The sequence below is a fragment of the Alligator mississippiensis genome, chromosome 6 (assembly GCF_030867095.1).
Source record: "Alligator mississippiensis isolate rAllMis1 chromosome 6, rAllMis1, whole genome shotgun sequence".
In the NCBI taxonomy this organism is placed as follows: domain Eukaryota; kingdom Metazoa; phylum Chordata; order Crocodylia; family Alligatoridae; genus Alligator; species Alligator mississippiensis.
The window spans coordinates 78,341,388-78,368,858 of record NC_081829.1 but is presented as its reverse complement, the minus strand read 5'-3'; the positions used below and the strand labels follow the sequence as shown (position 1 = coordinate 78,368,858).

The window sequence follows — 27,471 nt, the reverse complement described above, 5'->3', positions numbered from 1 at the left end:
AGTGGACTGGCCAGGTTCGCTGATGACACCAAACTTTGGGGGAAAGTGTCCACACCCGAGGAAAGGATGGTGATCCAGGCTGACCTTGACAGGCTCGGAAAATGGGCAGATGGAAACTTGATGGCCTTCAACTCTGAAAAATTCAAGGTACTCTACCTTGGGAGGAAAAAGCTGCAGCATGCTTGTAGACTCGGCAGTGCTACGCTTGCTAGCACCACGGCCGAAAGGGACTTGGGGGTCATGATTGACCACAAGATGAATATGAGCCACCAATGTGAAGTTGCAGCTGGCAAGGCGAGCAAAACTCTGGCTTGCATCCATAGATGCTTCTCTAGCAAATCCCAGGATGTCATCCTCCCACTGTACTCGGCCTTGGTGAGGCCGCAGCTGGAGTACTATTCCTTTTCAAAAAAGGGAGGAAGGAGGACCCAGGAAACTATAGGCCTATCAGTCTTACCTCAGTCCTGGGGAAGCTCTTTGAGAAAATTATCCAAGAGCACATCTGCAAGGGACCAGCAGGGGAGACTATGCTTAGGGGCAACCAACATGGGTTCATTAGGGGCAGGTCCTATCAGACCAACCTGGTTGCCTTCTATGACCAGGTCACAAAAGCCTTGGATGCAGGTGTTGCGGTGGATCTAGTGTTTCTGGACTTTAGGAAGGCCTTCGATATGGTCTCTCACCCGTCTCATTAAAAAATTAAGCAACTGTGGTGTCGATGCCTACACAGTCAGATGGGTTGCAAATTGGCTCGAAGGTCGCACCCAGAGAGTGGTGGTGGACGGGTCATTTTCAACCTGGAGGGATGTGGGCAGTGGGGTTCCCCAGGGCTCAGTCCTCAGGCCCGGACTGTTCAACATCTTCATCAGTGACTTGGACAAGGGGGTGAAAAGCACCTTGTTCAAATTCGCAGATGACACTAAGTTGTGGGGAGAAGTGGGCACGCTAGCGGAAAGGGACAGTCTACAACTAGATCTAGACAGGTTACAGGAGTGGGCAGATGAGAACAGGATGGATTTCAATAATGATAAGTGCAAGGTACTGCATCTGGGGAGGAAGAACCAGCAGCATACCTACAGGCTGGGGAACTCCTTTCTCATCAGTGCAGAGGCAGAAAAGGATCTTGGAGTCACTATTGACTCCAAGATGAACATGGGCCACCAATGTGAGGACACGGTCAGGAAGGCTAACTGCACCTTGTTGTGCATCCACAGATGCATCAGGAGCAGGTCCAAGGAGGCGATCCTCCCCCTCTATGCAACACTGGTCAGGCTGCAGTTGGAGTACTGTGTCCAGTTCTGGGTGCCACACTTTAGGAGGGATGTGGCCAACATCGAGAGGGTCCAGAGGAGGGCCATTCGCATGACCAGGGGGCAGCAGGGCAGGCCCTACGAGGAGAGGCTACGGGAACTGAACCTGTTCAGCTTCCACAAAAGAAGGCTGAGAGGGGATCTGGTGGCTGTCTATAAACTGGCCAAGGGGGACCAGCAGGCAATGGGAGAGTCCCTGTTCCCCCAAGCACTACTGGGAGTAACAAGGAACAACGGCCATAAGTTGACTGAGAGTAGATTCAGGCTAGATAACAGGAGGCGCTACTTCACAGTTAGGGTGGCTAGGATCTGGGACCAACTTCCAAGGGAAGTGGTGCTTGCTCCTACCCTGAGGATCTTCAAAAGGAGGCTAGATAATCACCTAGCTGGGGTTGTTTGACCCCAGCATTCTTTCCTGCCCATGGCAGGGGGTCGGACTTGATGATCTGCTCAGGTCCCTTCCGACCCTACCAACTATGAAACTATCAAACTATTCTGGGCTCCGCAATTTAAAAAGGATGTGGAGAAGCTTGAGAGAGTCCAGAAGAGAATCACGCGCATGATCAGAGGGCAGGAAGTTAGGCCTTATGATGAGAGGCTGAGAGCTACAGAACTGACGAATAGATCCAAGGAGGTGATACTTCCCCTCTATCGGGTGCTGGTCAGACCGCAGTTGGAGTACTGCATGCAATTCTGGGTGCTGCACTTCAAGAGGGATGCGGATAACCTGGAGAGGGTCCAGAGAAGGGCCACTCGTATGGATAAGGGCTTGCAGACCAAGCCCTATGAGGAGAGACTAGAGAACCTGGACCTTTTCAGCCTCCGCAAGAGAAGGTTGAGAGGCGACCTTGTGGCTGCCTATAAGTTCATCACGGGGGCACAGAAGGGAATTGGTGAGGATTTATTCACCAAGGCGCCCCCAGGGGTTACAAGAAATAATGGCACAAGCTAGCAGAGAGCAGATTTAGATTGGACATTAGGAAGAACTTCTTCACAGTTCGAGTGGCCAAGGTCTGGAACGGGCTCCCAAGGGAGGTGGTGCTCTCCCCTACCCTGGGGGTCTTCAAGAGGAGGTTAGATAGGCATCTACCTGGGGTCATCTAGGCCCAGCACTCTTTCCTGCCTATGCAGGGGGTTGGACTCGATGATCTATTGAGGTCCCTTCCGACCCTAACATCTATGAATCTAGGAATCTTCAGCCTGGAAAAGCACAGGCTCAGGGAGGACCTGGTGGCTGCTTATAAGTATATAAGGGGTGTACATCAGGATCTGGGGGAAAGCCTGTTCACCAGAGCGCCCCATCGGATGACAAGGTCAAACGGTCACAAACTTCTCCAAGACCATTTCAGGCTAGTCATAAGGAAGAACTTTACAGTCCGAGCCCCCAAGACCTGGAACAGACTGCCACCAGAGGTGGTGCAAGCACATACTCTGGATTCCTTTAAGAGTCAATTGGACGCTTATCTTGCTGGGATCCTGTAACCCCAGCTGACTTCCTGACCCTGGGGCAGGGGGCTGGACTCAATGATCTTCCAAGGTCCCTTCCAGTCCTAATGTCTATGAAATCTATGAAATCTAAAAATTCATCAGACTGAACATCAGCCAGAATTGGCTGATTCTAGGTCTAAATGCTATTAACATATATGGCAGAATATTCCAGTAGGTGGAAAGAATATATCAGAGGCTGCTAGTAACTGTTGAACCTGGCCATACCAAGACACTAAAGATGTTTAGGACCCCCATTCACCTTTTCCACTACAAAGCTGGATCAATTGTGGTTTCAAATAACGCATTCTGTTTACAGCATGATCCTATTCCCATTGACATTCAAAGGAGTTTGCCACAGACTTTAATGAGAATAGGATTGGGCCCTAAGCTGAGTTACCTTCAGCAGTTTCTCTGCTAAAAATATTGATTTCGATCACATTCTCTACAACAGAGGATAACATCTTTCATACAACAAAAATATCATTCCATGTTCAAGAATAAAAGTAATAAATATGTTTTTGTATTTCAAAACACTTTTTATTTGTTTTATGCTACGCTGAAAATTGACAGAGTATTTACATTGAAAGAATTAGCCAGGACTTTCTTTGCTCTTGTTAACTCACTTTGATGCATGGACATGTAATATCTTTTGAAACTATGCAGAATCTTCCACGAACAATGGCTGAGTCATTCCATCAGTGTGTTGAATTTTCCTTTTCTGATGGCACACTGACATGAAAGAGAAATCTTATCCGTCTAGAGCAGCAAAGACTGAGTTTGGGTCCAAAGAGAGCTGTTCAAAGATACCATTATGACTCCTTTTTGACAAAGGAAGGCTGTCATTACAACATGAACTGGTCATACCCATGTAATGGCAGGAAGATGGACTAGATGACCTAATAGGACTTTTCATCTTTGACTTCTATGTTGCTACGATAGCTAGGGTTTATGACCTCAATGATCAGAGAGTATTTCAAAGTGGAATGTATAGCCTCTTACAGAATGCTGGCAATGCTGAGATTTAACTTGGAAAAATACATGCAAATATATCTAGGGACAAATAATCTGAAACAAAGGTTCTGAATGATAAGTGGAAATCTGGAAAGAAGTAAAAAGCAGGAGAAACTGAGGAGTGATAATGGCTAGCAGATTACTTTGAGTTTTCTATACATATAATTTGAAAATTAGATGATATATTTTCGGAGATGCCTACACAGAGATGCGTATCACAGAGGAAGGAGTTACATAGTGCTTCCTTTTGTGGCTATACTGAAAATGCATATAAGTTGCTGCACTCAAGCCTGGAAACTTTTCACATTTATTTCTGTGCACCATTATGCTTACATTCTGACCTCTCATCGTGGCACCAAATTCCCACTAACTAGTAATCGGTAGCTAAAGCTTTAAGAAATAAATTTAACTTTTCACTGTCTTTCTTGTCACTGATAGTCACTTTATATTTTCTTTCTCTTCTCTTAATTTCATCCCATTAGAGCTATTACACTTCCTTGGTGATTCAAATATTTCTGGACAGTTACTGTATCTCTCCCTGATTATATAGCTATTCTATAGGTAAATTCTTTAATCTTTCTTATTAAGACACCCAACTTCCTTTTGCTGTTTTCTGGACACTCTAAAGGTTGCCTACATCTTTGTCATAGCAAGATGCCCAAAACTGAGCAAAATCTCTAAGTATGATTTAATATGATCATAGCTTGAGGTGCTACCACAAGCTCCTTGCTTTGTGAAATGAAGGGCGAAATCATGGTCCTAATGAACTCAGTGGAAAGTCTCCCAGTTGGATTTCACCCAATGCCTGTACATACGCATTCCAACATTCCATCAGTTTTTGTTGCCATATGACACTGCCAACTCGTGTCTAATATAAATCCATTAGTACTCCAATGTGTCTTCTGGCATTACTTCTTTTTAGATTTCTCTACCACATAAACCTTTTGTCCCCTTTAACTGGATCCATGTGGTTTACCTCGGAAAATTGTGTCTTTTCAAGTTAAAAATCCATGTTATTATTTCTTATTCATACTTTTAGCCTAACTAGATCCTTTGCATCATTTCTTTGTCTTCAATGGTATTTGTGCATTTATATGTCTGTTTTGTTGTTTGTCAAAAGCTTTATTAAAGTCAAGACAAGGTTCCTTTATTAAAGTCAATTATTTTTACCTGTAAATCTTACATACTAGAGAAAGTTAGCATTTTCAGTTCTGGAGCAGAAAAGCACGCAGAATCCAATGAAACTGGAATTTGTTATTAACTGGGGCAAAATGATGGCTTCAGAGTGAACAAACTGTTATTTTAGCCTCATTTAATCTATTGTAAGTGATCTTTTGAGATGTTTGCATTATAATGCTGTTAGGATTTGCCATGCTTCATGGAAATGATGTAGCAGTTCTTTGACTTATTTTAATTGGCACAATTTCAGGATCCTACTCTTCGATATAGATGGGGAAAAGTCCCACGGTTCATATCCCAATGGAACCTGGGGTAATGAGCACCTGAGTTCATGAATACTGAGGCCTTCAATCTGATGGAACTACCTATAACTCTTCTTCTCTTCTTATCCACACAGACAGAAATTTGGATGAACATTTCTTCATTTAATGGGCAGATTATTTAACTTAGAAGTCCCTTGACCTTCCTGCTACTACTGCAACAGTAGGAGCTGCCTAAGATAACCTACTCAAATAAGATTCCTGTGAATTTGAAGGGTCTTATTAACGCTTTGCTATTTTACAAATGTATGAAAGGCTGCATGTGAATTAGAGGGTGAATAACATGTGGCAGGTTCTCATAAACTATATTCTTCAGACACTGTCAGGTGTATGCCACTCAGATCAACCTAGATTGAATAGCATTCTGCATTCCTGAATTTCTTTCTAAATCTTGGGAAGGCAAAGACAGGAAAACTAATAGCAGATAAGGGAACTGGGAAAAGGAAATGGTCATTTTTCCAACTTGGGTTATGCAGAATAGATTAGTAGATCCAGGGTCACGCTGGCACAAGCAACTTGCCTTTCCCCAGTACAAACAGTACCAAAATCAGGAGAGGATGCAACTCTGTGCTTGGGGCTGATCACATGTTGCCAATTTCGAGTAGTTACCCACATGCTATTTAAATGCCCTGGGCTTTGATCCATATGTCTCTGACATTACCTGACTGAACTTGGTGGCTGCTACACCAGCAGCAGTGGCTACTCTGCAGGACTAGATAAAAAGATCACATTGCTGCTGAGTGTATCTACAGATACCAATCAACAAGCACTAGCTGCATCACCTCTGCAAGCATGTGAAGTGAAGGAGTCCAGTTTTGTTTGAATACATATATTTCTCATATTTATGTTTAATTTTAAGAGTTGTGAGGCAAGAAATATTATGGAAAGAAGAGAGTGAACCTATGTCTACTTAATTATAGCTCAGTCTGGCTACATGCTGCCAATATAAACCCACATTGGAAAAAAAGGGCTCTGAAAAAAAGCATCAGGTGGATGCTGGAGGCAATAATGAATTCTATTTTTTAGCTTGTATTGATACAACAGCAATTGATGCCACCTTTGGTTATAATAAATCTAGGGAAGAATAATCTAGTTCAGTAACCACTAAAATCAACAGGAACTATAATTACCTCAGAGTTCCATCTCAGAGTCATGCAGTGCTTGGCCCATGTTCCTGACAAGGCCAGGTACAGCAAGACTAAGGCTACAAAAATGAAAATAAAGCATCAAACACAGAAATGGGGACTAATCACAGTGAAAGCATAGACCACCTGGATCCTGAACAATGAATGAGATGTCACCAATTGTATCCCACAGCTCAAGATGTTATTGCTGTGCAGTCCACTATCAATTACATCTTTGCAAAATGACTACACTCACTTTTTAGGTGTCTAGGAAATCTTACGAAAAATTGAAGATGGTTTTCCAACAGGCCCTTCTCTTTACCCAATTTTCCAGCTGAGTTGACTCAGGCACAAAGAGGTCAAGAGGCTTACCCAAGGTTTGAGAGTGAATCAATGAGTAAGGTCAGATTAGATCTCAGCCTTCCGTTAGCTGTTCATCCATTGCTGTAACTGCTAGATCACCACAACTTAAAAAAATGTCTTTATTCCAAATGTCTCACTGCATCCCAGATAACAAAAATATTATGAATGTGCTTTAATAATTTTTTAAAACATCCCATCCATGTAAGAATTCAAATGTTAGATTAATACAGTATATGAGAATATGCTTCAAGAGACTACTCCCTTACCACAATGAATTCATTATTCACTCTCTCTCATAAATCCCAGTCAGAGTATTATTTTACTATGACTTTTAAAAAAAAAAATGTAAATGCACAAAAATAAAAATATACAGACCAAATCCTGGAGTCCTCACTCAGGTCAAGCTCGCTCTGACTTTAATGGCATTTTGCCTTGGGTAAGGGCTTCAAATCTGGCCATAAGTTAGTATGATGATACTATGGCACAATTGGCATATTTACATATATAATATTCCCTGAAATACACTTGAGAATTCAAGCAGCAGTTAAATTCAAGAGAATGGTTCAGCTGTTTCTGAAGGGAGCAGGCGTTTTTAAAGCATAATGTTGTGCTAGCTCTCCTAACCAGCGACTATATAATTTAATTGATACCAATTGCCAAATAAAAAAAAGAAAATCTCTGCATGGACTTCCTCCTGAATTTCTGCATATGGAGGCATAAATTTACCACCCTGGTATGCCCCATGCCCCATTCCTAATAAATTTTCTACTTTCAAACTGGCTCTGAGACCCTAGTTTCTACCTCATCCCACAACAGACCTTCTGAAAACACACTAACGGGACTTCTCATATTGATGGTTGCCCTGGCATGCCTTTCCACACTCTCACATAGGAATTTCCCACTACAGAGGGCAGGCATTAATTTGTAATTATGTATTTTCCTTTTTTGAGGTGCTTCAAAGACTAGTAGGGGGATAGTTTATGCAACCCCATAGCATTTTTCATCCCCAGCCTGTCTTACAGACCTATGGAGACATGGAGAAGAATGTGGGGAAAAGGGTATACTATTGCATTACATGCTAGAATCATGCCCTGTGCATGGATCAGGCCCTATATAAATTAGATGTGCAGGCACACTTTTAGAAGCACTTCAAAGATTACTTGCTATAATCTTATTCTCTCAAAACACATCATATAAAAATACATTATTTTTTTCAGTGGGGACCACTGCTGGTTTGATTTTATTTTGCCCAAGTTCTAGGATTCTTCTTGACAAAATAACATCTTTGGAGCACTGTTGGCAAAGCTCAGCAATCAGGAAGCTGTAGCTCATCAGTTCCAAACTAGAGATCAAAGCAAATTAGTAGCAACATGAAAAGATTGTACTGAGGAATGGACAGGATATACTTTTAAAAAAAAGAAAAGAAAAAACAAGCAAAAATCTGGGAAGAAATGGTTTTGACTGGAACGTAAAAGAGTAAAAAACAAGCAAACAAACATATTGGACAGCAGTAGTAAAAATATCTTTAGAATCAGTATCTTTAGAATTAGGAATCACATTTGTATCATTCAAAAATGTAAACACTATATTATTGAAAGTGAAAATGTAATTTGGTAATCTATGGCACAGTCATTTTTGTTTACATTATTAAACAATTAGTTAAATTAAGTCGTGTGAAATTATATTGATGTTTCTTTTCCACGTCTAAATCAGTGTCAGTTTACAGATGAAAATGACAGACAAAAATCAGTACAACTGCAGAGGGTGACATAAGATTAGAACAAAAATTAGCAACTTCTAAAATGAGATCTGCAAATATAGGGCACTAAGCAGTTCCTCATTAGTTCATCCTGATGTCTTTCTCCTAAAAATACAGCTTGTTAAAAATACAAGTTTTATCTTCATTATGACTCAGAGGTTCCTGCTTATCGTCCTTCAGGCTTCTTTTTGCCATGGATTTGCCTAGGATTTTTGTATTTTTGTCAGACTCATGAGTACAATCAGTTTCAGTATTCTTCTGACCCTTTCAGGATATACATTTTCATGTTTCCTATGAGCTTGTCTAAATTTGAATTTCATTTTAGAGCAACATGAGTTATTTTGCATTAAAGTTTCTAGTGTTCATAAACAAGATTTTTTTCTTGTGAATCATTCGGCATTTTAACATGCATTATTGAACTTACTTTAGAAGCAAGTTTATTGAGACATGGCATGAATTTAGCCACATGAAAGAACATGGAAGTAATACAGCCACTCTTAGTGCAGCACTGGGCATACACCAGTAAACACATATACAACAGAGAGCTTATGACAGAGCTTATGTGCCTAGTGTGAGACTTGGGGGAGCTGCATTAAAAACTTTTGGGGTTTAGCATGCATGGGGAGTGCATGCTGCACTTCTATGTCACCCACTAGGACACAATCATGGAGAGTCCCACTAGGACAATATGGACACACCCATGGAGAGTCCCTCACCCCTTGCTTCCCAAGATCCCTATCTCTACCCCACATTTTGACCCCCATATGTGCACATATTTATAACACTGAAAACACTAACTCATGTAATAGTTCATTTGATTTTTAGTAATTTACTGGATATTAACTTCGAACAAAATATGCATATCCCATTTTTGTAATGCTCACAACATTTAACTTGGTGTATTAATTGTTATTTATTAACAATCATCAAAAATGTCTTGACATTCATGGTTTTGAGTCTGCACAATTCATTAAAATCCCGACCTTTAGTGTCATAAAATCCACACAGCACTATATTAAACTCCACATGTGCGCTGTAGTAAAGTCTACACATAAAGCGTACTAAGATTCCCACAGGCACTATGATAAAATGCACACATGAAGGACCGTAAAATCTTTGCAACAGTACACATATGCATAAGGCATGTGCAGCAATAATAATTAAAAACTGAAACAAAAGCATATACATTATTCACAAATGCCCTCTCACCTCAAAGTAGGATTACAATGCATTTCTGATTCTGTGACTTTGAGTAGCTGCAACATTTTCAAGAGACCTCTGCTCTGGGTATTCAAAACTTTCAGTATGTCTCCCCACCTTGTTTCTCACAGCCATCTGCAGGAAGGTAGTGCAGAAGACACCTTGGAGATTTACGGGTTCAGAGAGGTATAAGCTTTCATAGGCAGCAACCTACTTTGTATGATTAACAGCATCTGATGATGTAAGTTGTTGCTTATGAAAGGTCATGTGTCTCTGAACAGGTTAATTTTTAAATTGCCACCTTGCCTTACCTTCTTCCTGGTTTCAGACAAACACAGCTCTATAGCCACCTACATTTTCACAATTCCCTGGCTCCTCCTGGAGTCTCAGGTACCTGTGACACTTTGGTCTCTCATATGGTCTTCCTGTGGCAAACATACCTTAAAAAATATATTTTCCTATAGAAACAGTCCCTAGGATAGCTCTCATTATTGCAGAGAGATACTCACATTCCCTCTCTGATAACTGGACCTACTTGCCAGCAAGACTTGGGAGCAACTACTTTCAATCTTAAATGTCCATGATCATAACTTTAATAAGCTCCTCCTTCTGACTATTCATCAGGCCATGGTACTGGACTGAAACTTTGGGTCTTTGTTGGGGTTACTGAGGTTGGGAGGAGTTTCAGCATTAATTTCCTAGCTCTGGACATCAGGGAATATACTCCAGGTGAACACCCCATGTCTGCCAATCCTCTTGGCAGTCTAATTGTCTGGACTCTGAAATTTTGTGCTTTTTCCAAACTGCCCAGGAACTACTGCATGCTCTCAGACTTCCACCAAAGCTGTGGACTGTCTAGCTTAGGAATATCTATTTCCTTCTTTGTCGACTACATAGCAATAAACACAAGTAACAAACTCCACACAGGAATTTCTAAATGTTCACATACTTTACTTATAGAGAAGTCACTAGAAATATACCAATCTATAGGGGAAAAAGAACAAAACCTTGCATGCAAAGCTTTTCTACTTTCTCCCCGCTCTGAGCATCTTTGGCTTTTGGTCAAGTTCTTTCAGGGGTGTACTTCCCCCCTCACACCCTTTTCCTCTATTTCATCCGTTTTTTTGTCAGAAGCTCTCTTTCACCTTTCCTCCCCTAAGATAAGCTCTTTTTAGCTTGAGGACTTTCCATTGCTCCAACTCTAGCCCTTGCAGACTATCTAAAGAAACCTTACCTTTTTTTTTAAATTTAGACACTCTCTTTAGCATATGCATTTCTTACCTGAGCTAAGTCAGTGTTAATGATATTTTGATCTTCCTGTATCTGCTTCCATACAGGATTTGATGAAGAATAATTGATTAAATATATACTGAATGTTAGAGTCATCTGAGTTATTAAAATCAGTCAAATTTATAAATTTTACAAAGACAAATTCCCCAAACTGTCACATGCAGTTCAGTGGGACACAGTAGAAGAATCCTGCATTACTATGTAGAATTTTAGTCTGCCACTGTCTTAAGCATCCCTATATCATCACTGAATTCCATAAGAGTATTGTTGGTTAGAGGGACAGTGGGTGTACCTACTGTAATGGTATATGCTGTATTCTGCAGCAACCTTTCTTCTCATATTTCAGAGTTGAAAAAGGCCTGTCAAAAAGGGGCTATTATGAAAGGGAATTTGAAGACATTCATAAACATCTAGACAGAAAATTGCATTTTCAATATGAGAACCTCAATAGTTAAGGCTACATTTGGGAGATCACTATGGCCCTCTTATTTTCTGCTTACGCTGTCAAAGTTTGAATTCATGTTGGGTTTTTGAGCAATTCAAACAAAGGATACTTTCATAAACATCCATTTCATAAACTACAGCATATCTAATTCTTTGGGTTCTGAAGGCTGAGCTGAATGTAGTGTTTGTAGTCTACTGAGAATTTGTCTGGAAAACATAAAACAATCTACTAGGTAAGTTACAAAGCTGTTGACATAGGGAATGAAAATGGAAATTGTGTAGTAGTCTCTTACATCTGTAGTTTTATACTATACTTTGCCTGATGTTTGCTGATTGGTGCAGTATATCTTGATGTTAGTATCCCATTTCAGAAATGTTCTGACATTATCTATTTGGCAGTTTGAAAAATAGTATAAAACTCCCAATGCATTTGAGCATACGTTTCAACACAGCAATCACAATATCCATTTTCACTGATGCAAGAGGCAGGTTAGTACCAACTTCAAGTAGCTTCATTTCTAAGACTACAGTATGTGATTCTAACATATTATATATATGGCTGTATAATGGCTAAAAAGGCTAAAACGATGAACTACCTTTATTTTTCAGTGCTCCGTGATAAGAGGTATCAGATCATTTAGGAGGAAGAAGCAAATTAATGGAGGGAGATCTGTGAATGAAATAAAGAAAAATATTGTCAATATGATTTATATGAAAAGAAACCATAAAAGTTTATTCATTTAGGAAAAAAGAAGTATGAACTGAATTTTTTCCATGTTATTTAAGGTAATTACAAGAGACTGGTAGGTCACCAAATTGACTAACAATGATGAACAAACTAGTAACAGTTGTAAAGGACAGGCAATACTGTGAATTGGTTAATAAGTCAATAGCAAAAAGTATGTAGTAGGAAGTGTTTTTTGAATAAATGTACAAAATACTTGAGTCCCACTGGAAGTTGCCAGTAGCTGCTAAATAAAGCTCCATTAAATATAGACCTCCAGGCCCAGTGAATCCAATGTGAATATTTTCAGTGGCCTTTTTAAAGAAAATTTTAAAACAAAAGTTTTATTGTAGTAACAAGACTAGTAGTTTATTTAAAGGTTTCACTAAAATGATACAGTATAATTAACAATAAAATTAAATGTTATATATTAAAATTATATGATTTGTGGTTATAGTTAAAAGTGTACAATCAAATTCACAGAATTTAACCAAAAGTAGAATTGATAATATATGATGATACATAAAAATAAATAAAATGAAGCAATATAAATAGTAGAAAAAAACATTAAAAATAGGGAATTGTATTTGCTTTGACTCTTTTTGCAAGTAGAGTATGTACCCACAGACTAGAAGACAGGCTGTAAATTGTTAGAGAGGAGCCAAATTATTTTTGCTTCATTAGCACAGAACTTAAAATTTTACACTCATGAAGAGATCCATTTGCCTCTTATTTCTTCAAAGAATGAACTAGACCACAAATAGTGCGTCAGGTCACTGTGCCCAATTGGTCTCGAGAATGTGCTTGTGTGTGGCCTTGGTGTGTGTGCCAGGTATTGGCTGCTCCGCGGGTTACAGCAATCTCTGAATGAGCCCACGGTCACCCCGGGGAAAGTCCAGGGACTCTCCTGCCATGACTTTGACGATATCTTCAGTGGTGGATTCCCTTTCAGTGGGCTCCCTCAGATTGGCTGCAATCCTCGGCGGGTATCTGTGGGAATCTGCCTCCCCTACACCCCAACCATGCGCCAGCCTCTAGGATGGCCCCTTGGTGACAACACAGCTTGCTCTCCAGTGTCATCTCTTCCTGCTTCTCTCGTGGGGAGGGAGATGATAGGTTCGTCTCAACCTCTGAGCTCCTGGGGCATCTTGACTTGCTCCGGCCTCCTGCTGGACCTTTGATTAAGCCTGACTGTTGGCCATGGCTCTTCAGTCACTCCTACTTCAGAGTGCCACTTATGCCCCTGCCCTTACCTCAGGGCCTCCTGGAGCTGGTCCCCGTCAGAAAGGAAAAACAAAAGAAAAACAACAAAAGGATTTCAATAGCAGTCTGGGGTAGGGTCCTGACCCATCCCCCCCACTCACAGATACGTTTACAGTCCTCATCGTCCCCTGACATTGTCTGAGGTCCTCTCCTTTGCTGAGGGCCCTTCCTGATGCTCCGGCACCACGTCTCCCACTGCATGCCGGCGTTGTGCATGCCTGGCATGGGAAGCACCCTTGCCGTGCGCCTCCTGCGGTGTTTCCCTGGTGTCTCCCCTGATGCTGGCTTTTATTCTGGCTAGGCAGTGTCCAGAGATGAAGTCACCCACCCATGCCGGCTCAAGCCAGAAATAAGCATGGCTCACAAACCGCATGGCTGTTTTGTGCTGGTGCAGCTCATCTACCTCCTCTCCTCCTGCAACAGGTAAGTTTTCCCTGGTTTTAGGGCTTTTTTTGTAGAGGCGGGCTTTCCCGATCCCAAGTCCCACCGCGGGAGGGGTCTCCCAGTGGCTGTCCCCCTGGGACAGTCACCTATCTCATTCTTCCTGCAAAAACATATCCTGCCCACATGTTGGGTTCACCACCACTTCCCCATGATGACTACAGATCTCCTAGTCTTGTAATGGCCTCCTGTTTGCGGTTTTTGTACTTAAGATAGTTTTCTAGGCAATAAGAGTGCTTCATTAATTTCAAAAGAGAAGTTTTACCGTACTTTTATCCCACAGCATTCTACTCTGCATAAAAAACCCGTTCCAATTAACAGTTTCACTTGAAATGTGAACAGCATTTTCCAAGAATTTCTGGAACAGGGCAGTCAAGAAAGAATTATGTCAATTTCTGCAAACAAATGAAAGATAGGGCATATCAAACACCATCAGTCTTTTATGCTTTTGTCCTAGAGAAATTGGAGCCAATCTCCACTAATATCTCTTGCATTTACATGGGTTGCTACTAGATTTCCCTAAAGGCATTAGTGACTGGCAAACAACTTCCGGCACCTTGATTATAGGAAATGTTATTTTCTCCCTTATGTCAAGCTACTTCATAAGAACTGAAAATGTTTTGTCAATTAAAATGCATTTTTTCAAGTTACCCATAAATTCCACAACTTACCACATTTCAAACCACCCACTTTCCTTCCTCTCCCAGCCCAGGGATTGTTTGTGTTCCTTCTGGGCACATTCTGATTCCTCACTTAGGTTATGTTTATAGTCAGGCTGGACCTAATCTTCCCAACTGGATACAAAGCTTCAAAAAGTTTAGGATTCTATATCTGGGGGCTGAGTCCAACCTGTTACAGAGCCAGTGAACAGTTAACGTGCTCAGATTCATATTGAAACTTTTTCATTCTTTAGGAATGTTCCACTTCAGTTTTAGTTCCCCAAATCCACTTTTAAAAATAATCCCATTCCTTTCTTTTTGACTCTCCTTTCTTTTTGGGCATGAAAAGAGATACTTAATAATTCTTTACCATAATCAGATTTTTAAAAATTTATTATTTTAATGACCCCTAGAACTTGAAAAAAAATGCCCAACAAATTATGAAGAAGTCCAATTAAAATCTACCTTCATCACTAGAAAGAAACCATAATTCACAGAAGAGAATTCCTTCTACTCAACACAGGTGAGCAGATATACTTTGTGGGCCTTATTTTCTATTGTCTTGTACCACATATAGTCATGTGTGCCATTCCGATTTGATGATAATTGATATTCATTTTGGACAAGCATAACTAACTATTCAAATTTCAACACACTGAGGAATACCACAAATATTACAATAGAAGTTTTCTTTAATAACTTATTGACAATTGTCTACAGACTGTGGGTGGCCACATCAATGCTCCTGCTAGTCACTATTGCCAATGGCCTTTCTACCATACAAGCCTGCAAATTTTTCTGAAACCATCTGTTCCTGCTAGGCGACTGCCCTTTTGCCTTTGTCCCAGCCCTTCCACCCAGTCCTCATTTTTCACTCTCCCAGCCAGCGGACACAAATTGTATCCCACATCATCAAAAAGAAATTTCCCAGAAACACACACACAGGCACATGATCTACTTCTCAGTAACCCAGGTGCACACTGCTCAGCACTTCACACCAATTAACGTATGTAGGCAAATTCCCAATAATGCACTGGAAAAGTCTAAGTAAAGAAGATATTCATATTATTATAAGCTATTAAAAAACAGATTAAAAATAGTTTTACATGCACACATATGCACAATCACCTTCAGGACCAATTAACTCACAGATTGTGCACAAACAAAAAGCTAGATATGTAATGACATTAACCATGCAGTTTCCTATAGCTGTTTTTTCTTTTTGATGGTTATGAATGTGAAAAAAAATACTAACTTGTCTGCTCAAGCGAATGCACATAAGGATACTTTGTGGCATTTTTCCACAATTGGGTCAGAGGCATTGGGAGGGCCACAGCATATAGGACAGGGGTGTCCAACCTTTTTGAATGTGGGGCCGGATTACGAACTTTTTATCACCCAGTGGGCCGGTGAGCCATATTCAAAGACGTCACAGGAAGTGGTATCATATCAGGAAGTGATGTCACGTGACCTTTGACACCAATGAAGCTGCAGGGGTTGACATGGTGCTGGTTGACATAGCATGCATGCCCAGGTTGACATGGTGCTGCAGGAGCCACTTGGCTACAGCCAGGTTAACCTGGTGCTGGAGAAGCCGCGGGGCCAGGCCAGGGTTAACCTGGGGCCTGCCTGGCCTGCTGGTGCCATGCCAGGGTTGACATGGTGCTGCAGGACCCGCCTGGGCATAACCGGGTTGGCACCGGCCAGGAAAAGCAGCATGCAGCTGAAGCCGGCTTCCCATGTGCTGCTGGGGACAGGAGGAAGCCGGCCAGGTCTGCACTGGCCAGCAGAAGCGGCGGCAGAGCCGTGTGCCGCTCGAGAATGACCGGTGCAGGCTCGTCCCGGGTGCAGGCTCGTCCCGTCCCAAGCAGCACACGGCTCTGCTGCCGCTTCTGCTGGCCAGTGCACACCCGGCCAGGCTCCTCCCGTACCAGCAGCACATGAGAAGCAGCCCCCTTGGGGCCTCGCGCGTGGGCGGCCAGGCCCGGAGAACTGCAGCGCCCGCAGGGAGACTGGCCGGGGGAGCAAGCAGGCGCCGTCTTGCTGTGGGGCAGTGCAGTGGGGCTGGCTTCAAGCAGGTGGGTGAGGAGACAGGCGCGGGCCGGCAGTGCCAGTGGCCGCTGCTTGCCCTCCTGCGTGGGGCCGCTCCCCCAGGCCCCGAGGGGGTAAGCAGCTCCCATCCCCTTGCTGCCGGCTGGGGCCCATGTGCCAGCCTTGCCTGCCTCACCGCGGCCCTACCGCCACCTCAGCCCTGCGCTTCGCACTGCCACTGCCATGGCTCTGCTCCCCTGGGCCCTGCGGGGGTAAGCAGCTCCCCTCCCCTTGCTGCCAGAAGGGGCCCATGGGCCGGCCCTGCCTGCCTCGCCGTGGCCCCGCCCTGCCTGCCTCACTGCAGCCCCACTGCCACCGCGGCTCCGCACTCCGTGCCACTGCTGCAGCCCCATCGCAGCAGCTCCGCGCTGCCATCGCTGCAGCTCCGTGATCCGTGGCGGCAGTGTTGCCGCTGCCGCAGGCCAGATAAAATAGCTTGGCGGGCCACATGGCAGCCCATGGGCCATATATTGGACAAGCCTGATATAGGGGAACTCCAAACCAGATCTTGACAAGGCAGAAGTTTCCCCAGTGCACAGGGGAGGATGGTGGTGCCTGCTTTGTCCTGCTGTGGCTTACCCTTCTCTGGGGGCAAAAAAAGGCAGGAACACCACCATGTCCAAGTTTCCTTCCTACCCAGAACTGAAAGATTTGTGCTATGGAGTATATTTGTGAGCAGCATAGCAGTTTCCCTATACTGCAGCAAGGAAAATCTGCACATTTGTTTGGCCTTTCCATGGATACTAGTTTACTTGGGCCTTCCATTGGAACTGTTCAAGGGGAATACATAATGTATGTAAACCAAGTACATTTCCAGGGTACTCTCACTGCTACTTAACATTTGTATACAGAAGAAGTCCAGTTAAGATCAGGCTCTGCTGAACTTAACATAGGAAGAGAGAAACCTCCTACAATGAAAGTTCACCTACCAGTCAGATGACACGTGTCCTTTTTGCTACTGAAGACAAGTGGAGAAAATTAGCAGCCTCCTGCAGAAACACTCCACATTGGCCTCTTACTAAACTGCCAGTACTCATTAGCTACTTCAAGTTAGGCTCTCTGTCTATCCAGCTATGCTAACAAAGGGTTTGGGTCTTGTAAGATGTTACTAAACTTATCCTGGATTCACAGACAGAAAGGTAGCTACTTTTCACCTTTCACCCACTTCTGCCTTTCACCCTTGACTGGCAAACCAAACTTGTCCCTTTCTCAAGTGCAGGTTTTGCCAGTCATCCATGCTGTAATTATCTCAACATCAGAATGCTACAATCAGCTGTATTTAGGACTCCCGCTGCTGGGCACTTCTACTGCTACAGAGTAGACAGCTCATACTTTCAGTAAGGCACACTGAGAAAGGGATAATACACCTGATATTTAGAGGTCTACTTAAATCATGGAGAAACTAAATATTTTTTGCGGGATGGTCATGGCATAAATAGCAAATTCTGCAGATATTTCTTGTATGTGCCCTGGTGCTGCCCCCATTGCTGATTGGTGGACAGGCCCCATTGGGAGGAGGAGGAATGAAGGGGCAGCCACCATCTTCTCTGCTGCCCTTTCTGCCGCCCTGCCAGCTAGTATCTTCCCCCAACAGGCAGGCTCTGAGGCTGGGCCATAGCAGAAGCAAGGATCGCTAGGGAGCCAGTATGTTATTCTTATTAATTTTTTTCAGTTGACTTTGCAAACAGTCCCAGATTTCGTGGTTTCCATGAAATCTAAGAACTTCAAATCGAGTAGACCCTTACTGATAATTCTCTTCAGGGTGACATCTACAGATTCCTAAGTGGTTCAGTGATGTTAAAGAGTAGCTCTTCCCTTCTCCTGACATCATATCTACTTTTGCAGTAGAACTCAAGATACCAAGGTGGTGCAATATGTCCAATAACTGTCCTTGGGACAGACTGTGCAGAAGGTAGTGTGGTCACTGATAGGTTCTAGACTCTGAAATGTTCTTCAGCCAGAGATATTTGTGAATCCAAACTTTAATGCCTTTATCAGGGAACTTATGGCTCATATTCCCTATACAATGCAGCCTCGGAGTTTCCTGGTGTTATTTTTTGTGTTCGATTCTCATAAGGAAATTAGCTTGGTGTTGGTGTCTTATACTGAATTGCTGACTATCCTCTTGACCTGGGGAAAATGGCTACTCTGCACTTGATTGATTTTATGTTACAAGAAAAGTGCATTATAAATAACAGTGGTAATAATATATAACCAGAGAAAATGAAAGAATCATTTCTTGGTATGAAGTATACATAATACACAAGAAATTTAAAATACTGTTCAGAATGGTGGAATAAGGTTTATGCGTAATTTAAATATCACTTCAGTCTGGAAAACCCACAGTGAAGAGTTGAAAAAATTGGTAGCAATTTACTTAACAAGTCAGTATGGGGAAAGATGTTATTTAATATGTGGTATTTAATGATGAGTTGGAAAAGAAAGACGCTGGAAAATTAAATGTAGATAATTGAAAGATAATGTGTAATAACGTGAAAGTCAAAATATGATTTTTTATCTTGTGACAAATTCTGATATTTTATTTAAAACTGTTTCTGTCCAAAATCAGGACAAAATCTTGAAATATTAATTAAATCTGTTTGTGGATTGAAATATTCCAACAAATTCCAATTCTGCAATGATGGAATTCTTTGACAACTTCAAACATTTTAATATTTCCTAATCAAAATATTTCACTTTGAGCAGATTCAGTATTAAACTGCATTTTCTTTTGGTTTTACATTGTCTCACTATAGCTGTAGCTCCTAAGCCTGATGTCTCCATCCTTTCCTACAGGCCTAAATCTACCAGAATAAACCCACTGTCATAATATTGACCCACTGCCATGATGCTCCATTCTGTTTCATTAGAGTGAAATCAAAACTGCAACAGCCATGGAATAATGCAGCATACTGGAGAAATGCAGTTTAAGATTTGAACTGACTCAGATAAAAATATTTGGGGTGAATTCAGCACACCAATATAGATTTCAATTTGAGTCAATCTGACCCCAAAGAAAATCAAAATATTTCAGCCAAATTGAAATTTTCCTATGTAAAATTTTGACTTTGCAGAAAGTATGTTTTCTGTTGAAAAATTAGTTTGATGGAAAATTCAGCTGTGACATGGGCAAAAAAGAGCCAACTTACTCTTATGTTCTTTGAAACTGTGGGTCTATATAAGGAAAAACAATTCATGTAACTCAGTGATGAGGTCTGACAAGACAGAGAAGTTAAAGTAAAAAGTAGGAGGCTTTGGTACTTGAAAAAGGGGCATGAATAATATTTTGATGCACTGCTGAGACTCATGTTTTTGACTAACGGTACATCCTCACTTGGAAATTTCCACTCAGTCTTGATTATCTTGTTTAAAAGAAAGACAGAGTGCAAACTGAAAAGTTCAAATGAAGTGAAATGAAGATGGTTTGAATGATAGTGGTATTTACATAAAATAAGAAATTCCCCAAACTGGAAGGCAGAAGGGCTAAAGGCGACTTAAATGAGGTGTTCATAATTCTGAAGGGCAGGCAGAGTGAAACCTGATCAGGGCTCTTCTTTTTACCCTTCTTAATAATATGAGAATATGACACTCAATTAAAGGGCAGTAAATTTAGAACCAAAAAAGGGAAATACTTTTATGCAGCAGTCAACCTGTGGATTCACCACCACAAGAGGTTATGAAGACAAATGCTGCTGCTTGATTTTAAGAAGGGCTGGATAATTTTATGATAATTATTAAAGTCTGTCATGATGCAAACTAAATTAGTGATAAGGGTAATCAAAACGCATGCTTCAGGGAATAGAGTAATCATCCCTGGTGGGTCAAATGATTTATTTTCCCTTCTATGAAGAGCATTAGAAAAGTGCATTTTAAGGAGGTCTTGCCTTCCACTGAAGTTTCAGGTACTGGTTGCTTGTGCAGAAAAGATAATGAACCAGATAAGAGGTCCGATCCAGTAATAATTTTTTTTCTCATTTAAATCTTGCACTCTGATATTTTCATAATAACACAAACTTAAACTGAAAGAAGAAAAACACTAGAAATCTCCAAAGTATAGTGTTGAAGTGTGTTGCAGAATTTGTGAATAGCTGGGCCATATATGGGTATCCATTATCTTAACCTGTCAGTTAAGAATACAACACTAGTACCAAAGGCCATTTACTGCCACTATGAGAGGTGTCCACCCACTGCACCTCGAGAACATACAAATCCTCAAATACTTGGTCAGATATGCATTGATATTATGCATTTATACCATACGCAAAGACCTTCCTTTCTAGAAGCCCATACAGATCAAGTTATGTCCCTGGAACCTAACACACAAGTTGGTAAATTGCACAGCTTGGTACAATTTGATAGGAACACAAGGTACCAGTATTCTGAGGCCTGTTTGTACTGGCTTTTGATTTCTAGGTGGAATTTAAGGTCTTATAGGATGCTTGCAGATATGGAAAAAAAATAACTGCGCTTAAATTTAAACTTGGAGTGCTCTCGTGCCGATCCCAGCACACACCCAGAAGAGGCATCATGTTAGTTGGACCTGGCTTGCTCAACGTCTGTGTAGATCGGGTACTTTAGTGGCGCTATTTTGGCACCTTTATGTAATAGCTGATGGAATCAGCTATTAGATAAAGGCAACAAAAAGCCCTGCTGAAGCGCCCAATCTATACAGACACTGCAGAGCCTGGTCCAACTAATGCACTGCAGCTTCTGGTAACGTGTGTTTTGTTTTTTTCCACATCTGTCAGTACCCATATAGCCCTAAGCAGTTTACAGCCTGCCTGTTTCAGAGACCAGTTTTCTCCACATGCCATATAGCCACAACTGTGATTAGTGGAAGTGCTTATACAGGAGACCTACTCAGAGCAAGCACCAGGGCAGAAGAGGCATTTTCTGAAAAGCCCTGTACTTTAGAACTTACCACATTTACTTGATTAGAAGACAAGGTTTATTCTCCCATTGAACATGGGGAAAAAAGCACCTTGCCTCATAATCAAGCCTGTGGCAGTGGGGGCAGGTAGCTGCTGCTGCTATGGCTGTGGCTCGTCTCAACCTGAGGTTGAAGGCAGAGCTGGAGCCAGAGCAGCTGCCTGCCCACCCCACTGCCTCTGCATGCCCCGCCACTCCTACCCTGAAGCCCCCAGGTTTCCCCCTGCACTACTTCTCCCTCTCTCCCTCTATGCTGCACTCCTCCGTACCTTTGCTCCACACCAACAGGCTCTGTCCTCAGTGTCCTGGAGCACAGAGCACACGCTCCAGCCTTGCTCAGTAGCAAAAGTGTGGTCTCCATGTTGCTGCTACAGGGCCAGGGTGGAGCCATTCTCCAGGCCCCAGGCTGCAGCAGGGATGCAGCCTGCCAGCACAGAGCAAAAGTAAAGGGAGCGGGTAGAGGGGCAGGTCAGGGGGAGAGACTTTGGAGCGGGGTGGGAGGAAGGAGGGCAGTGACCTGAGGCTGTGGAAGGCAGAAGCAGTGTGGAGCGGGGAAGAAGGGAAGAGGGATCACAGCAGCCAGAGGCTGTGGGGGGCAGGCACAATGGGGGGGATAAGTGGGGGACAGGCAGCAAGGAGCAAACTGCCTGCTTCTCTCTCTGCCTGCCCCCCATACTGCCTGCCCAATTACTGCCCCTACCATATGCCTCCCTACTGCCTCCCCCACTGTCATCACCTCATCACCTGCACCATTACTGCCCCCATCATCACCTCTCTCCCGACCTGCATTAGTGGTGTGGGAGAGACAAATTTAAGATGATCTCCCAATAATTAGATTCCATATATGGAAAATTATAATTAATTTATACATTTTCCATGCGTAGAATCTTATGGGAGGTTGTCTTACATTCAGGGTCATCTTGGACTCAGGTAACTATGGTAATCTCTGTCTTCCAAAATAGCCCCACTCTGGAAAAAGCATTTTACAAACCTTTTTTTTCCAACAAGACTTTGGAGAAGGGAAAGACTTTTGTGGTGAATTGATGCATTCTGAAACAGGTAGACTAGATGTTTTCTCCTCATTTATACTCTAAAATAAAAATTATATACAGAATATCTCATTATGAAATTATTTCAACCCTGAGAATCACTTCCTATTTTCTAGCCAGTTTTATAATCCAGAACAATAATGCGGCTCAAAAAGTAAACAAAGTACATACAGTATTGCTTTAGTTAAAGGCAACTCTTCTATATAAAGCCACTCACTCTCAGAAAAGAGATTGGGCTAAATGGATATGATATTGCTTCACTTTTCCTGAGCAAATACAGGCACTAGTCATGTAATGAGTTCTGCATCAGTGAAGGGCCACCTGCCCAGAGCTTACTGGGGGAGCAAGTGGTTTTTTTTGAAGCCTAGATGACTTTTTGATTTATTTCTACTTGTGGAAAAGCACTTCCATCCCTTCTGCCAGGCACTGGGCAGAAGTAACAAAGGCAGGGTTCAAAGATAGGAGGTTCCACATGAATCTCTGTTATACTGGCTCAAGCCCCCACCTAGAAACCTGGACAAATAAATTTTAACCAGGTGCTGCAAAGCGAACAAATTTCCCCACTTGCAAGCAACAGGAAACTATGACAGGGATAATTAAAGGGGAAAAGGAACAAAAACACACCCCCCTTGGGGAAAACCTTAACAGAGCGCAAACAGAAGTGTGGCTCCCTGGCCTAACTCATGGCGATTCATAGAAATTACCATGAGTTGGATCAATTCTCCCGACCCTACAGATGGTAGCTATTGGATTGGGATGGTACAGGACTGGCTCCAATATACAGCAATCCAGGGAGAGGTTGTATCTTCCCCTAGCTCTTACCCCACATGTCTTCCCCAGCTCTACCCCCACTCTCACAGCTCTGTTCCTGTCTCTGGATGAGAGGGGAGAGAAGGCAAGGGAGGGAGGTTGTTCTGGGGTTCTCAGCTCTGCTGCAGTGTGGGGGTAGGTAGATTTGAGTCTTCCCCTTCTCCTCCTCCCCCCACCCCCCAAGGTGAAGGACTCCAATCCACCTGTCTCACTCTAGCAGGGCTGAGAAAAACCCAGAAGGGACCTCCCTCCCCCACCTTCTCACAATCCCATTCAGAGACAGCAGCTTGGCTGGGCTGCTGTTGCAGCTGGAGCAGACAAATTAATGAAGTTGGTCTGCTTAGGAATATCTTCATTTGAACCCTCATACAATGAGGGTTAATTTTTTGTACCATCAGCAGGCTCTGCAGCTATGCTTTTCTGTTTGGGTGCAGCTTTAGAGCACTTTCAAGGGACCTATCGTGGGATGCACGTAATTTCTGTCTGCACCCCAAGTGACTATTAACAGTTTACCGTGGTCAATGCTATTAAGAGTTCTTTCCCAGTTTCAATCAGGGTAAACTTAATAGCTAGGGCAGCTAGTGTAGCTGCTAGTCCCTACCACTCCTTTGTCCGCTTGGTAGACCTCTTAGGGAAGGGTGCTAACAGAGGGACTCCCTGCTCTATCATAGAGCAAATTGAAATGGAGCTCTACTACTTAGCCCACACTGGGAAGGGAGACTCATGCACGGATCTTCCCTGGGCCTCTACCACCTATGACAGCTTAAGTGCTGGGTGAGGACCCATGCCAGAGGTCACCAGTGTTCCCTGCTCCTGTTCTGCTAGGGGTTGCCACTTCTCTTCAAGTAACTTAGCTACCCCAGCTCTTCTAGACCCTGAACTACACAGTAGCAGGCTCAAGGATTTCAGCTCTTTTAGAAAAACTAGGGGGTAACAGGTCCCAACCTGTAGCATTTAGGTACTTGTAGCCAGAGGTACTTCTGATTTTAAGGTTTGATAATAGACCATGGCCCAAGACCAGAAGCTGCCAGGTTTAATGCAACCTCCCATCTGAAGCCTCAGGGCTTTCTGATATTCCAAACCCATTTCACCAAAATAGTGCTCGCATGAATGAAGCTCTTTTAATCTTATTTAACTATTTATATTAGTTCTTATTCAACCTGGAGACCACTTAAGCCTTTTTTTTAAACTTGATTTGTTTGCAAATGGCAGCTAACAGCAGAAATTAGTTTGGATATCTGGACCTTTTGACCTGTGGATTAATGTAGCGATGATTCTTCAACCAAAATGTAACTATGCTCTCCCTCTTAAGGGGGACAGAAAACAAAACATGCCTATGGCAAATATTTTCATTCAAGACTTTTTATTCACAACCCGGGGGGTTAAAAGCAGACAAAGTCAGGACCAGACAAGGCCCAAAATAGAGCCAAGAAGTCTGAGAGAGACAAGGACAAAGGCAGGCAAACTATTAGCAGGGGAGGGGGCAGGAGTCAGGAATAGAAAAGCAAGGATTCAGATCAGCCTCACTAGCCAGGGGGTCCCAAGCAGGCAGTTGTAGCTAAAAGGGACCAGGACATTGGTGACTACCAAACTAACACTATAAGACAAGAGCCAGCTGTCAGAAGACAGGGGAGTTTAGACTAGAGTTGGGAACAAGGAGAGGTCATGAAGCAGCAAGTCTGAAAAAAAGGAGTCCCGGTTAGAGCCATGAGATCCAAGACCTGGACTCAAGTCAGGAACAAGAGCAGGATCCAAAATGGGAACAAAAAATGAGGAACTAGATTCTAACAAGTGAAGAACCAGGGAACTAGAAGCTGAAAGCTCAGGCTAGACACAGACTTTTCTGTCCTGCTGAATAGCTGCTCTGACACTGGAATTGGGCATGGGTGGGAAGGGTGTTCATGGAGACCCCAGCAGCAGCCAGGCTCTGAGAGCACGGGGCTGGGGTTTCCATGTGGATCGGCCCCAGCAGTGCTGGCAGGGCATGCAGCAGGGTGCAAAGCTGCTCCAACCAGGCTGGGATCTTGCAGTGGTGATGGCATGGTCCAGAATCACAATCTGCAGCCTGCATACACTGGGCAGGAGCATGCAGGCAGTGGATTACAGCATAGTTCCGAGCCAGGACAAAGTCGTGATCTGCTGCTTGCACGTCCCTGCCTGCGGCATGCAGGCTGCAAATTGTGGCTCTGCCTCACCTCCAGACCATGCTGTCACCACCACAAGACCCCAGCCCAGTCCTGGAGCAGCTCCCTGCCCTGCTGCATGCCCTGCTAGCAGGGGCGGCACTAGGGGGAGCTTGGGTGGGGGCTATAGCCACACCAAAATTCCTAGTCCCTGGCTGGGCGCAGGGATTATTTTGGGCTTGAAGTGGGTTCGGCTTGTTTTTAAAGGCAGTGCCACTATTTTTTCTAGTGAGACTTGGCAACATTGGCACTCAGGTAGTTAGGCCCAGCTGGGGCTAACCATCCTGCCTGCTGTCCTGACTCCTGACACTTTTTTAAGTGGATCGAAAACTGAGGAGCCAAAGAACAAAGAGTTGAGTTAGGCATGGAGTTCAAAAAGTCTGCTTCTCAGAAAATAAGTGCTGGGAATTCCTTGAAGTCAAAACACAAAAGTGATCTGGTTATCTGTTACCAGATTTTAAATCTGATGCCTTTATGGTTACGATGCTCGATCACAAAAGGGAAAGACATTTTTGTCCGGGTCTCCCTCATTAGTCAATTCTTCACTTGTCTGACAGTCTCATGATTACACTCCAGAATCTCCCAAATGTATATAAAGAGCTTTAAAATGAATTCTAATAATTTGGGGTTTTGCTTTTTTGGTAAATTTTAGTAACTCCTCTTCACTGCTCCTCATGGTTTATTAACTCATCTAAGCCTCACCCTACCTTTTTCAGCATCACCAACTCTGCAACTCACTCCATGTCTTCTCTAACACAACTTTCGCTACTCAAACCACTTCCTTTGGCAATTCCCCAGTTATAGACTTCCTCAGCTTGTCTGTGTTCATCCCCGTCTTTACGACTCTACAAATGAAAAAAATGAAGCTGGATCTTCTTGACTGGATCCTACAAAACTCTGATGATCAAAACTGGGCTCTGCCCCAACTTGCTACAGTATCAGCCTTTAAAGTATCAGAAATCTTTAGATGTTAACTTTTAAGGAAATTTTTTCACGTCCAAGTCAAACTAGCCAAATCCATTCCAAATCTGTGACGCGTTCAAGAACCAAACATGGCTCTACAACCGACAAACACCCTCCACACCCACCCGGTGCTTCCAAATCATTAGCTGGGCATCCCGCTTGCAGGCCCGAGCCTGGAAGCTTGCGGTTCAGATGCCCTCGAGTTGGGCTTGCCCTTGGCCACATGGAGCAAGCTAAGGAGCAGTCTCCCATTTCCATCAAGGTGTCACATAGCCCAGATCCTCCCCCACCTGAGCAGGAAGCTTACTACGAGGCTGTCGGAGGGAGTCTTGTTCGCAAGCAGACAAGGCTGCGCCCCTCCATGACCCAGTGCCGTTTTCACTGCATAACCTCGGGCAGGGTCCTTCCCCCGCCATCTTCGTGGCACGGGCATTTCCCCTGCCAGCAATCTCTGGGTATTTTCTTATAACCAGCAGGCGGCCGGGTGCTGGTGGCGCTTCTGCCTGGCACTTGCATAGCCTGCGGCGTGGGCGCAACCAGGGGCAAGAGGCAAACCACATCAGTCTTCCCTGCCTATGCAATGGGAACACTGCCCTGCCCCTCCCTGCCAGGCCCGTGAGGATCACACCGGCTTCCCCCAGGAGCTTGGAGCCAGGCCCAGGCGGGCTTTTCTGCATCAAAGCAACTACCCCCCTCCCCAGGACAACAGCGCCTTCTTTCCTTCCCTTCAGGGCTGTACAACCGCCCGCGGGCACGGCCACATCCCGCGCGCCGCACTGAGCCCGGGCAGGGCCGGCTCCAGCCCCTGCTGCGCCTGCGCGGGCTGCTGGTCCAACCCCGCGCGCAGGCGGAAGCGGGGGGGCTGCCGCGC

General features: G+C 43.5%; 1 long non-coding RNA gene across 1 annotated transcript; it reads right to left on the bottom strand.

The window, feature by feature from the left end:
• Window positions 1-3,360: 3,360 nt before the first annotated feature.
• On the bottom strand, window positions 3,361-27,470 carry LOC102564548 (uncharacterized). Its single transcript, XR_002088962.2, has 4 exons — window positions 26,345-27,470; window positions 22,587-22,685; window positions 12,085-12,158; window positions 3,361-9,889 (listed from the first exon to the last, which is right to left on the bottom strand). It is a non-coding gene; the product is annotated as an uncharacterized LOC102564548 (long non-coding RNA).
• Window position 27,471: the final 1 nt, after the last annotated feature.